Below are 14,332 nucleotides of genomic sequence, written 5' to 3' on the forward strand. Positions count from 1 at the left end.
CTTGGACCCCAGACTGGTTGGAACCAGAAGGCTGATGATTGAGATTCCTGGAACACCACCCTGTTACCTCACCACCAACCAGTCAGAGGAGAGTCACACACACCCTGCTGTCCTCCTCCCAAATTTTGCCTATAAAAACTTCTTCCCTGAAACCCATCAGAGAGTTCAGGTCTTTTGAGCATGAGCCGCCCCATTCTCCTTTCATGGCCCTACAGCAAATAATCTTTTCTTGGCTCCAAACTCCTACATTTTGGTTTGTTTGGTCTGACTGTGTGTTAGGCACACACACTTGGGTTTGACAACACTAGGGGTGAGACAGTAAGGACAAAAGTGAGACCTCAGAGACAGGAAGGCATGTAGATCCCCTGTGGTTGTGCAGGCTGTGCGTTAAAAATCTCTAGGAGGTGCTGTTTGCCTAGACTAAGACTAACCAACCACAAAAGACGTTAACAAGAGGATTCAACAGTCGTAATGGCTGAATGGGGAGGGCAATGCAGGCTTGGGGGTGTCCTGGAGGAGAGAAGTATGTGGGTTGGAATTTTGAGAGTATTCTCAGAAAACTGGGGAGGCAGGAAGAGAGGGTAATTTTGAGAGAAGAGATCATGTCTCCCAGAAAAGCCAGGGCTTGTAATGTTTACTGGGAGTCATCCTTAGAGTGGCAAGGCTGAAATCACGAGAAGATAAAGAACAGAACCTAAAGGACATCCATGACCACAGAGAAGAAGAAAAAAGAGGAATTCACAAGGCTCACAAATATGTGTTCCAAAAATTTGATAAATACTAACCAAGGGCTAACTAGCCCTCATTAAGTGCGAGACATAACAGATTTAGAGAACAATAAAACAGCCATGTTTCCTGCTCTTATCAAACTAGATAAGGAATGGTAGCTATTAAACAAAAAAGTAAATAATTTATTATATTTGTGGAAAGAAAAGCATAATATGGGATGACGTTAAAAGGTAGAATTTAGATCAGGTGCAGGAAGGGATTCCTTAAGAAAATGACATCGAAGCAGAAACAGAAAATTGAATAAATATTAAATAAATATTAACCAGGGGAAAAGTAGAAGGAGAATGTGGCATTAGAAATGAAAAAAAAAAAGGGTGACTAGATTAGAGAAATATTCTGAATGTTTAATCAACCAGTCGGTGATGGATTGGGTGTGGAGAGAGAAGTGAAGGAAGATGTCAAGGATTTTTCCAAGGCTTCTGGCATAACAGACTAGGCCGATAGAGATGCCATTTGTTGAGACTGGAGACAGGGGAAGAGGAGGAGATTTGTATATCAAGAAGTCAATGTAAGATATTAATGCCAAATGGTCTTTGACATATCCAGTTGAAGATACGAAGTAGGCAGTTAGGTCAGTGGGTCTCAAGCTCAGAAGAGGGGTCTGGGAATAATACATAAATTTAAGAGTCATCCACATGTAGCTATTAGAAGCCACAGGGATGGTTGAGTCACTTAGAGGAGGGTGAAGATTGAGGAGAAAAGGGATCACAGGGCAATTGCAAGAGTATAAAAATATCCCGACTGCCAGAGGAGGAAATTGTTCCAAGGGGACTGGGCAAGTTTTATCAAGTATTGCAGAGAAGATGTAGGAGAAACCTACTGATTTAACTGCCCAGAAACACCCCTACCTCCACTCCCTTTCTGGGAAAACCCACTTTATCTATAGTGGCACTGTGCAATAGAAATTTGTGATGATGCAAGTGTTCTATATCTGCACTGTCCAGTACTGTAGCCACTAGCTACATGAGGCTGTTGAGCACTTGAAATGTGACTGTAGGGCTGAAGACTTTTTAATTGTACTCAATTTTAATTAATTTACAGTTAAAGGTAAATAGCCACATGTGACTAGTGGCTACAGTATCAGACAATGCAGCTCTAGACTCTAGACATCACCCACAATGTTGCAGCCACAATAACACTTCACAGCAACACACACACACACACACACACACACACACACACACACACACACATCTCAGCTGAATATCTAGGGTTGTGGCACTTGATCCAAGCAGGGATCTAAGTCTTTCTCAGGATATAGGAAACTGAGAAGAGATCCAGACAGTCTCTCTTTGGTTATTTGGAAGGTGGAATGTAAAAATCAATGGCTATTGGCAGCCATACTCCTTCCACATAGACCAAAAAGACCATAAAAAGTCATACTACAAAGGGAGAGAGGGAAAAATGACACCAACATAGAGAAGCTAGCTGAGGGTCCTGAGAGAGTCCCTCATTCCTATGGGTCTTGATGTCTGGACAAATCCCTCTCTTGGGTTCTCTAAGAATATCAAGTGGTTGAGGTGTGAGTCAGATGGTGAAGTATTGTGGAGGGAAGAGTTGTGATGAAATGGAAGTTTTGAATGAAAATTACCTGCTGGAGAGCTTGATTAGTGAGTGGAAGGAGAGAGAAACAGTTGGTTCTTATCACCATGAACACTGAGTTAGCAAATACTGAATCACAGCTCTGAAAGGAAATACAGGCTTAGGTTCCTAGGAGCCTCTAGTCACTACTTTTTCATCAACTGATAGATGCATAACCTTGTTTTATGTGTGTTTATGATTAAGGAAACTTTATTTTAATAAATATTATTGATACATTAACATTGAACTCACAGCCAACAGCACTATAATTCATGACTAAATGAAGCTTGTCTAACACATATTTTCACCATAAGGTGCATCACAGCCTTCCTGTGCTTGGGAACACCAGACAGCACTTCAGCTACACTTTGGGGCTATTTTAGATGCCAAAATCAGCACAAAAATGCAAAGCATGTCACTAAAAGGACACTTGTTTACAGGATGAGAGCTGAAACAAGAGGGCAGTGTGTTGCCTTGTTTGGCCTCAGCTGGGAACATGTGTTGGACAGCTCAAATTTTTCACCACTCTGCACGTCTGCAAATGATGACAAAAATACTTCGTGTATTAATTTTGGAGTTACATATAAATTTTAAGGAGTGGGCAAATTTGCAAATACACAAGCTGCAAATAATGGATATTAACTGTAATATCAGTGCCCATTTATGGAGTGTTTACAATGTGCTAGGAATTTTTCTGATGCTTACATGTATTTGCTTAATTCTCATAATAACCCAATGATAAATGGGTCTTGTGAAATTAAAAAATTAATGCATGCAACATTTTTATTATAAAGCAATGTTATTATGCCTGTTATGTTTTATAAAGATGAAAAAGTAAAGCATGGAGAGTTTAAGTAAATTACCCAAGGTCAGCAAGTAGTAAACTCCAGGCAGTTCCTCTGCAACCCACATCCTTAATCACATTGCAACACTATCTGTCCAACTCATTGGACAGGAGGAAAACTAAATAATTTCTTCATAAAGTCGTCCCAATTACAATTCCAAACATGGACCTTGAGGTCGTCACTGAACATTCTGATCCAGCTTCATTCATTTACTTAATCATAATTGAGCATCTACTATAAGGTAGGCACAATTCTAGGCACCAGGGATAAAGAACAACACAATGTTCTAGCTCTCAGTGAATTTGCACCAAGGTAGAAACAGAAAATAAACACATATATAATTTCATATAACAAGTGCTATAAGACAAACAAAGCAAGTTAGGCAAAGGAAGGTCTCTGTTTTAAGGAGGTGACATTTTTGCTGAGACCTAAAGGAGGTGAGGAAATAATGGGTAGAAATATCTTGGGGAATAGGATTCTAGGCAAAGGGAATAGTACTTGCAACTCTGGGGCAGAAACAAGCTAGGGAACATGTGAGGAACAGGGAGAGGGCTAGGGTCAGGTGAGCAAGGAACTCAGCTGTAAGACACCAGAGGTGAAAGAAGTAGGCAGGGCAACTCATATGGGGTCTTGAAGGTCATGGTAAGGAGTTTCTATTCTGAGTACATTGGGAAGTCCTTAGAGGGTTTTGAGGAGGGAAGTGAAATAATATGACAAGTTAGGAAAAGATCTCTCACTGTGTAGAAAGTTGATCATAGGAAAACAAGAGTTGAAGGTGATAGACCATTTATGGAAACAGGCTCAAGAGGGGTAGGAGGCTCCATCTAGGGAGGCTGAAGTAGAGAAGTGAGAAGCAGACAGTTTCAGGACATATTTGAAAAGCAAAGCTTTAAATATAGGTATAAGGGAAAGAGAGGAGTCTAGGATGTCTCCAGGGATCCAGGACTTCTAGGTAAATGTTAGAATCTTTTAACTCAATGGGGAAGATATTGATAAAAGGAGGGTTGGGGGATGGAAGACCCAGTATTTTCCTTCAAACTCACAGTCTTTTACTAAACTCTAGATTCTGGGGTTGAGATTATTTTTTAAGTTCATTTCTGTGTCTCTGGGCAAAGTGTGCTCTCAATATGTAGGAGTAAATCACCTTGGTTATTCCCTGAAACCCTCATTTTGTTTAACAAAAAACAAACTGATTTTTTCCCCTAGCAAACCTTATCTGAACACCAAATAGATCTTGGTTTTTACATAAGTAAAAACTGAAGGTTGGTGTGATAAACTAATTGTCCCTGTATATGCACATGCCTAAATGGAGACACTTGGGTATAAAGCTCTGAGAAGAAATGGTATGCAGATTGACAAATTAGTTTTGCAGAGAAATACATCTGCCACTCATCTGAAGCCTGCAGTGGAGAAAAGCCTGGACCAAATCAGCAAGTGTATAAATTGGAAAAAAAAAAAAGGGAAATATTTTGGTCAACTATTTACCCCAAAATGGATTCAAAAACAAACTAAAAATAATTCTCTGAATTCCAATACCTCAAGCTCACCCCTAGGTTCTACAGTAACTAAAGTCATTCCGTTTCATCCATAGGAGGAAACGTCACTTCAGCAGACATTTTAACAAAATATATAAGCTTTTGCACAAGACTGGGACTAATACGACTTTCCTTTTTCTTCTCATAGATGTTGAAAATGGGCTAAAAGCCACAGAGCTGTGAATACTATAGGTCTAAATTTGAACTTAGAGTAAAGGAAGCCAGGCACAGCTTAATCATCATCGTAGTACTTACTGTGTCTAGAATATATCTAGTGTTTTAATATGATGCCTTTTTTCATTAACTCATTCACAATTATTTTTTGAGAACCTACTATATTTCAGACACTGTATACACTGCTAGGAATGTACCAGTGAATAATACCATTTCAACTGTTGCCCTTGTGGTACTTACAGTCTAAAACTGATAGGTAGAAAAACATTGATTATCTGAAGCAACTTTCAGACCCAAGGTGACCAGGTCAGGGTTTCTCAAGTTCATACCTATTGACACTTGGGGCCGGATAATCTTTGATGTGGGGGCTGGGGGTGGGGGCTGTCCCATGCATTGCAGGTTATTTAGCATCATTCTTGGTCTCTACTTACTAGATGCCAGCAGCACTTTTCCCCCATTAGTGGCAATCAAAAATGTCTCCAGATCTTGCCAAACGTCCCTCAGAGGGAAAAATTTATCCCCATGTGAGAACCACTGACTTTAGAGGATGATGTTAGCAACAAGATCCTGGCTTCTTGTAAAGTTTCCCATTTGTTCTCTAAAGTTGCCTTTGCCAAACGATATTGCCAGGAGAGGAGATTGTGGTAAATGTGGAGGGGCCATCAGTCAGACTGGGCTGAATGAGGCTACAAAGGCAGCAGAATCCCTCAGTCAACTTTTGAAATACAAAGGCAATAACTGTTTCTGATGACAAAAAATATCAACTTCCAAGATAGTCATTCATGTATTTAACAAAAAGTTATTAAATATATACATGTCTATATGCCAGATACAATTATAGATTCTAGGGATAGTGAACAAAACAGATCAAAATCCCTGTCCTTATGGAGCTTATAGTGAGGGGAGACAGATAAATAAGTAAAATGTATATGCGTATGTGAGAAGGAAATAAGCGTTATGGCTGCATATAAATAAAAGCAGGGAAAGAGGATCAGTAGTGGAGGGGAATTCAATGTCAGATAAGTTGTTCATCTAAAGTAAAGGCCCAAAGGACATAAGAGATAAAGTCATGCAAATATCTAATAAAAGAGTATCCCTGGCAGAATGAATTGTAAGTGCAAAGGCCCTGAGGTAAGAACTTGCTTGGTGTGGGGCTGGAATGCCATGAGCTAGATTGAGTGGTAGAGGTGAAGTTAGGAAGCTGGTAGAAGCCAGATTTCATCAAACCTTTAAGCCATTGTAAGGACTTTGACTCATACCACTGAAGATTTTTAGTGATGTTCAACAAATGTTTTCAATCATCCTTCTAGGCACACAAGGAGGATTATATTTCCCTGTTCCCTTAAAGCCAGATATGGCTATGTGTGACAGATTCTGTCATTTGCCCCAAGTCTTCACTCCTTTGTATCCACACCCGTGCCCTGGCTTCTCTGTACACAGAGTATACTTCTCTACCTGTTGGCTGTGGTTTTGGTCACATGACTTGCTTTCATCAACAGGATATAAGTAGACATGATGCAAATGAGAGCTTGAGATGCGCTTGCCTTCTTGCGCTTCTGTCAGCGCTTCTGTCATCACCATGAAAAAACATGTCCTGTCTGCCCACCACCCTAGGAGGAAGATGGGAAACATGTTCAACAAAGCTATCACAGATGACTTGTAGCTTAAAGCAGGCCACCCGGCCTAGCCAAGTCTATATTAGCTGACTCCCAGCCAGTCTGCATTTATTCCTGCTGTTGCATGCCACTGAGATCTTGTAGTGGTTTGTTGCACAGCAAGGCACCTTTGTTTGGCCAATGAAATGGGAGTGGAAGTGGAATGTGTCACTTCTGGGTGGGAGTGGAATCTTTAAAAACCACTGCCTAGGGCTTCCCTCGTGGCACAGTGGTTGGGAGTCCGCCTGCTGATGCAGGGGACACGGGTTCGTGCCCCGGTCCGGGAAGATGCCGCGGAGCGGCTGGGCTTGTGAGCCATGGCCGCTGAGCCTGCGCGTCCGGAGACTGTGCTCCGCAACGGGAGAGGCCACAACAGTGAGAGGCCTGCGTACCGCAAAAACAAACAAAAAAAAACACTGCCTATTTTCCATTCCCTTCCCACTGCTGCAGTGATGATGAATTGTATGTCAAGGTAGAGCCTCTATCACCCTGGTACCCTGAGTGACTATGTTGCATGGAGCCCCTGGTGACCCACATTAGAAAGAAAGAAAAATCTGTGGTATTAGATGTTGTTATTTCTGCTTCTGATACTGAGCTATAACCTAGCTTGGCTGATACCTGAAGTCACTATAGGATTTTGAGGTGAGAAATGACATTTTGACTCAGATGTAAATAATTCTGGCTATGTTAAGAATAGACAGGACTTCCTTGGTGGTCCAGTGGTACAGAATCCACCTTACAATGCAGGGGACGCAGGTTCGATCCCTGGTCAGGGAACTAAGATCCCACATGCTGTGGAGCAACTAAGCCCGAGCCACAACTACTGAGCTCATGCGCCTCAACTAGAGAACCCACGTGCCGCAAACTACAGAGCCCATGTGCTCTGGAGCCTGCCTGCCACAACTACAGAGCCCACGTGCTCTGGAGCTCAGGTGCCACAACTAGAGAGAGAAAAACCCTCATACCACAACTAGAGAGAAGTCCGTGCACCACAATGAAGAGCCCACACGATTCAACGAAGATCCCATGTGCCACAACTAAGACCCCACACAGCCAAAAATAAATAAAATAAATAGTTAAAAAAAATAGAATAGACGAAAGGGGGTAGGGGCAGAGGCCAGGAGACAAATCTGGAGGTGGTTAATGCAACAGTAATACAGGCAAGAGATCATGATGGCCTAGATCACTGGTAGCAATAGGGAAGGTAAAAAATTGCTCAGATCCTAGATATATTTGGAAAATAAAACTGTCAAGATTTCTTTATGGATAGGATGCAGGTTGTTAGAAGAAGGATGAAATTAAGGATGACTCCAAAGCTTGGGGCTGAGTGAAAGGTCTGATGGAGTTTCCATTAACTGAGATGGGGAATAGTGTGAGAAGAGGAGGTTTGCCTGTGGGAGATCTGGAGCTTAATCTTGGACATGTTAAATTAAGGGTGCCTATTAAGCATCCATGTAGGCATCAAGTAAATAGTTGGATTTGCTAGTCCAAGGTTCAGGGAAAGAGTTGGGGCTGGAGATGTGATTTGGCTGTTTGTGATATACAGATTGAGATTGCATTTAAAGCCAGAAGATTGGATGAAATCACAAGGGGACTGAGAGTAAATAGAAACGAGGCTAAAGCCCCTGGTGCATCCTTGATTAAGAGGTTAAGGGATAGTGAATGACCAGCAGGAACAGTCAGTGATGTTAAGACAGAAAACTGGTGGGTGCAGGGCTCTGCTGTATGCCTTGCCTTTGCACCTCCAGATTCTCTCTTCAACATTCTATAACTGGTTCTGTCCCACGAGGCTGATCCTAATGGAATTGACTCCGGTTCCCTCCAGCTTCTGGTTGGGTTTGGTTCTTGGGAAGGAGCATTAATAGGGGATTAAAAAGAAAGGAATAAGGGACTCCCCTGGTGGTCCAGTGGTTAAGACTTCACCTTCCAATGCAGGGGGTGTGGGTTCGATCCCTGGTCAGGGAGTTAAGATCCCACTATGCCTCGGGGCCAAAAAACAAAACATAAAACGGAAGCAATATTATAACAAATTCAATAAAGAGTTTAAAAATCGTCCACATCAAAAAATCTTAAAAAAAAAGGCATAAGATTAAATCAGTGTCTCTCAACTTTAAGAATGCATCAGAATCACATGCAGGGATTCTTATACAGATTGCTGGACCCCATCCTCTGAGTTTCTGATTCTTCGGTGAGATAAGGATTTGCATTTTCACATTCCCAGGAGATACTCATGCTGCTCATCTGGGAAACACACTTTGAGAACCTCTGGGTTAGGTTATGTATTCCCCTGATCTCTTCCCTGTAAGAGTTCTTCACCCTGGTTGTGACCTTCAACATAAGGTCACAATTCCTCCCCAGCTGGCCTGTACTACATGATTTTATTTCCTCTGAAGTTCCAATAATTAATTTTCTTTTCTGCCTTCAACTTTTCAATGATTGTGACAGCTCCATTTTTGACAGCCCCAAGTTTCTGCCCTATCACCTGTCCTTTCCCTACACCCTACTCAGATCTCGGTAATTAGTCTCTTTGTAAATACACCCTCCTTCAATTATCCTAATTTGAGTGAGCCATCAGTGTCACTGATACAGGAGTCATGGAGATGAATAAACAGCATTGTTTAAAGTGCTGGCCAATTGAGTTAAATGATGCTGAAGGGACAAACAGGATGAGGATTTAGAAATGACCATTTCATTCAGCATCTGGAGGTCATTATGGAATGTTGTAGACAAAGGCTGATTAGGGTGCATTTGAGAAAGAGTGGTAGGAGGTATATATTGTAAATTAAGCCAGTTCTCCTAAAGATCCTGACTAATATTGAGGACAATGATTATGAGGCCCTGTGTCATTGGTGGTTCAATTTGCTAAGCACTGAGCCAGATGCTCAGATACCTGTAAGGCACTCTACACCCCTCTTCTCCTAAAGTCAAATCAATTAGCAAATCCTGTAAATCCATCTGTAGCAGTGGTTCTCAAACTGTAGGATACATCAGAATCACCTGGCAGGCTTGTTAAACCAGAATGATGAACCCTGCCTCCAGAGTTCTGATTCAGTAGGTCTGGGATGAAACCCAATCATCTGCATTTTTAACAAATTCCCAGGTGATGCTAATGTAGCTGGTAATGGGAACCACATTAGAAATCATTACTCTGTTGGAGATTTTTCCTATCCTACTTTTCCTTTCCATCCACGACCAGTGAAGGCTTTCCTGACATTTGCCTGAATTACCACCACGCCCTCCAAACCATCCTTTTGCTCCTAGCTTTGTTCTTCCCCCCATGCTAAGAGACCTTTCTAAGATACAAATCTGATTATATCACTTCCTTGCCTAAAACACAGGGACCAATGCCCACAGGCTTTAGGAAAAAGAGTAGACACTTTAGCATAACGCTCCACTCTCACCTCTCACCATTTCCCACTCTTATCACACTCTGAACATGCTGAGTTATTCCCTGAATACAATTCTACCTCGTACATGGCATTTTCCTATCTTTGGAGGGCTCTTCTTTACTAAGAGTCTCATCCATTCCAGTTCCCAGAATGAGCAGACAGCTCCTGCTCCTCTGGGATCCCCTGACAGGCCCTGGAGGTCACATAGCTCTGACCCTGTAGCCCCCTGCACAGTGACAAGTTGTCCTGCCTGACTGCCAGTTGGACAAGTCTCCTGGGTCTGTGTCTCCAGTGCTTAGCACTCTGCCTGGCCCACAGGAGAGCAAGCCCTCAACCACTATTTGTTGCATACTGAGTAAAAGGTCCTGTATTATATCAGAAACGTGGGAATTTTAGTAAGAATTTCAATAAAAAACAAAAACCATTTTTTAGTTATTGACCAGAAAAATCAAAGAACCATAGCAGTATATTCCCTGGTTAATTGATATTTTAGTGACCTAACAATGTCACAGGAATAATAAAAATTAAAGAGGGTTGGATAAACCCAGCTTAAACCCTTATAGTCTAGAAATTCTCAATAAAGTGCTGTCAAAAATTAGTATAGATATGTTGCATTTAGGATTCAATTGTGCTAAACCATAAATTCTGTAATACAATTCCTTGCTTTTTTTTCTTTTCATGTTATAAGGACTTTTACAGAGATAAATAAAATCAAGCTTTTAACTAACCATATTTTCTGAAGTTCATAAGCTCATCAAAAAATGTATATCTCTACATGACTATGTATAACAAACAACATCCCAACAAAATGAGAGCCCTTACAGTATTTAACAACTTACTGCGGTTCTCACTAGTCACTTTGTGGCAGAACTGGTCTTGGCATTTAGAGACATTGAATTTTTCTCTCCTTTGCATTGAACAAAAACCACATTTAACAGAGGGATTAATTGACTAGCTTAAAGTTAGACAGGAGGTAAAGGTCAGAGTGGGACCTGAGGGCCATAGAAGATCTGAGTTCGGGTCTTGTACGTGACCCACCCAGAACATTCCCTTACTGTGTGGGTACTGTACAAATTTATTCTTCAGGCTTACTTTAAAATTCGTAAGTTGAATTCATTGCCTGAACATGTGCATGGACTACAATTCTACATCAGAACAGGAAATCACAAAAGCCAGAAAGCTTCTGCAAAATTATGTGCCAGGGACCTCATGAAGTAATGGGGCTGAATGCCAGGAAGTGGGACTTGCAGGTCATGAGAAGAAAGAAAGTTGGAAAAGTCAAGTCCTGGGAATCTGGTGGCTTATGTGCTAGAGTTCTTGTTTTGTTTGTTTGTTTGTTTTGTAAAGTGTGTGTGTGTGTGTGTGTGAGAGAGAGAGAGAGAGAGAGAGAGAGAGAGAGAGAGAGATCTGACTTCACAGGCCAGGGTGAGGCTCATCATCTACTTGGGAAAAGCTATTAAGGTAAATGTTCAAAGTCACCTATAGAAATTGGAAGAATAACTCTGAATGCTGAAGTTGTTTATTTGTCGGACAAAACAAACCTCTCTTGAGAACTACTAGGCTTAAGCAGGTTTTAAAATTATTTTTGAGTCCTTAATCATTTTTCTTACCAGTTATATGATTCATCACTGCTTCAAAGATGCTTCTTCTTCAAAACTCATCTTGTACAAAGTGTTGCAATTTTTCTGTGAGATAGTGCTCATAATTTTAGGGAAAATAAAATGGTCAGCTTTCTATAAAGCACAAAGCAAGTTTATCTCTCCAGATAGACTATATCTATAAGATTACAGTGTGTTTCTGTATTGCTGATCAAACGCAGTTGTGTTAAACTGTCAGTACTTTCATAGTCAACCTATCTTTTTTTCATGTAAACATGCCGTAAAATGCTCTGAAAGGATAAATATTCAATTTTTCAAAAATTATATATTAATTTGGAATTATCCCCCGAACGGCCAAGACTAAGCATTTAATTTGTAGAAAGGCTAATGGTTGTGTTAAACTTTATCTGAGGGGACTTCCCTGGTGGCACAGTGGTTAAGAATCCGCCTGCCAATGCAAGGGACACGGGTTCGATCCCTGGTCCGGGAAGATCCCACATGCCACAGAGCAACTAAGCCCATGCACCACAACTACTGAGCCTGCGCTCTAGAGCCCACAAGCTACAACTACTGAGCTCATGTGCCACAACTACTGAAGCCCTTGCGCCTAGACCCCGTGCTCTGCCATAAGAGAAGCCACCGCAATGAGAAACCTGCACACCACGACGAAGAGTAGCCCTTGCTCACCGCAACTAGAGAAAGCCTGCGGGCAGCAACGAAGACACAACGCAGCCGAAAATAAATAAATTCATAAACTTTACCTGAGAAGTGCAAGAGCCAGTGGCTAGGGACCAAAGGTGTGGGGAAGTTGACAACCCATTAAGGAAAGTTGGGTTATCGGGTGTTAGGTGTCCTATCCAGAGAAGGAAATACTTGCTGGTAAAAAGTGAATTTGTCTCTTTTAAAACATAGTTTGTACTTCTTTTGTTATAGATGGGTTTATGAAAATCTTAAAGATTGAGTAAGGAAAGGTAGCTTCATCACATGAAAATGATGAGATACAGGGAGATTATTGTCAATGTAATTTTTATAGAATGCATATTTTTGGCCAGGTGAAACTTTGGGTTGGCACATTGGATGGTGATGATGAAGAGCGTATGGGATGGGGGGAGTAAAGGAGCTCTGAGGAAAGGTTGCTGAGTGAGGCACCTGAGCAAGGGGCCAGTCAGGAGACTGACCCAAGAGAGGCTTTGGATGGAAACTATGATGACAATTCTGTTCTGAAGCCAAGGAGGAATCCAGGTCTCTGACAGATGTGCAGACAGTATCATACCTTTCATGGGCCGAAGATAGTAAGAGGTGGGATAAAAATACTACAAACCAGGGCTTCCCTGGTGGCGCAGTGGTTGAGAGTGCGCCTGCCAATGCAGGGGACGCGGGTTCGTGCCCCGGTCTGAGAAGATCCCAACATGCCGCGGAGCGGCTGGGCCAGTGAGCCATGGCCACTGAGACTGTGCACCGGGAGCCTGTGCTCCGCAACGGGAGACGCCACAGCAGTGAGAGGCCCGCGTACAGCAAAAAAAAAAAAAAAAAAAAAAGACCAAACTAAACAAAAACTTATTTTGGAGGGGTTGGGAAGGACAAGAAGGGGTGGGGGAGCCTCGGCCTGAAGCTGAGTGGGGCTGACAGTGACCTCGTGAGACCTGTCCTTTACCAAATTGCCTCTGGTCGGTCCTCTGAGCTGCCCACAAATCTTAGTCAGATATCTGATACATTGTAAATGTATCATCTATTGTAAATAGATGTTGGTAAAAACAATGAGTTAAACTAGGAATGCAGAAGAGGAAAAACACATTCCCACCTCTCCAGCCCCATCCTCAGGCAGTAGCAGCAAGTCTCAAGCAACAAGGAACATTTCTCCCACTTCCCCCACAGAGTGCATTTGCTGATCCATGATCTCTACCACAGTGCCCTGGGAGAAGAGACTACAGCTATACCCTTTGTGAACAGGAGCCAGAAGCACTTAATACTAGTAATTCTCACCATGGTCAAAGCAATGATCATTAACGAGCCTTGAGGATGTGCTAGGAGCTGTCTTAAGTACTTCACATCTTCCGGTCTTTTAACTCTTACAAAAATCTTGTTCTTTTACTATGCATATTTTAAAGATGAGAAAAATAGGAGACAAGATTTTACATCACAAAGCTAAAAACCTTCAAAGCCAGAACTTAAATGTAGGAAGTCTGGTTTCAGGGCCTGTGACCAGCATGCTCTACCAACATACAGACCTTTGAGAAGACACTGTTCCTCCAGTTTCTGATCCTTACTTGGGAATATGTACAGATGGATTTAGAAAGTAGAATTCGAGCAAAACTGAGAGCCATGAACAAACCTTATGCATCTATAGTTTGCTAATGCTGTTTCTTTCCTTTGAAGTCCAGCTCACGACTGTTAACCTTCTCCATTTGGTGAACCATTTCACATCTTTCAAATCCCTCCTGAACTACCACTACCTTACAAAGTCCTTTTTGTCTCCCCTACCACCACCTCCTGAATTGATCTTTCATTTATACTGTCATAGCGTTCTCTTCGAAAGTTTTATTCCTATAGCACTCATGGCATTTCATCTTAAGTATCCATTCATTTATATGACTCTTTCTTGCTATGCCCTGTGCCCTCTAAGCTAGAGATCCTATCTTTCTTACCTTTGAATTCCTGTTGCCTAATACAGTGTGTGACAAATAAAAAAATGTCCAATAAACTGAATTAATTAATCAATTAAATGCCCTGAAAATCATTGTCTTTCTTGGCACTTGAATCCTAGGA

This window comes from Aethalodelphis obliquidens, unplaced genomic scaffold (assembly GCF_003676395.1).
Source record: "Aethalodelphis obliquidens isolate GAN/ISIS:26980383/991018 unplaced genomic scaffold, ASM367639v1 scaffold93, whole genome shotgun sequence".
Classification (NCBI taxonomy): Eukaryota; Metazoa; Chordata; class Mammalia; order Artiodactyla; family Delphinidae; genus Aethalodelphis; species Aethalodelphis obliquidens.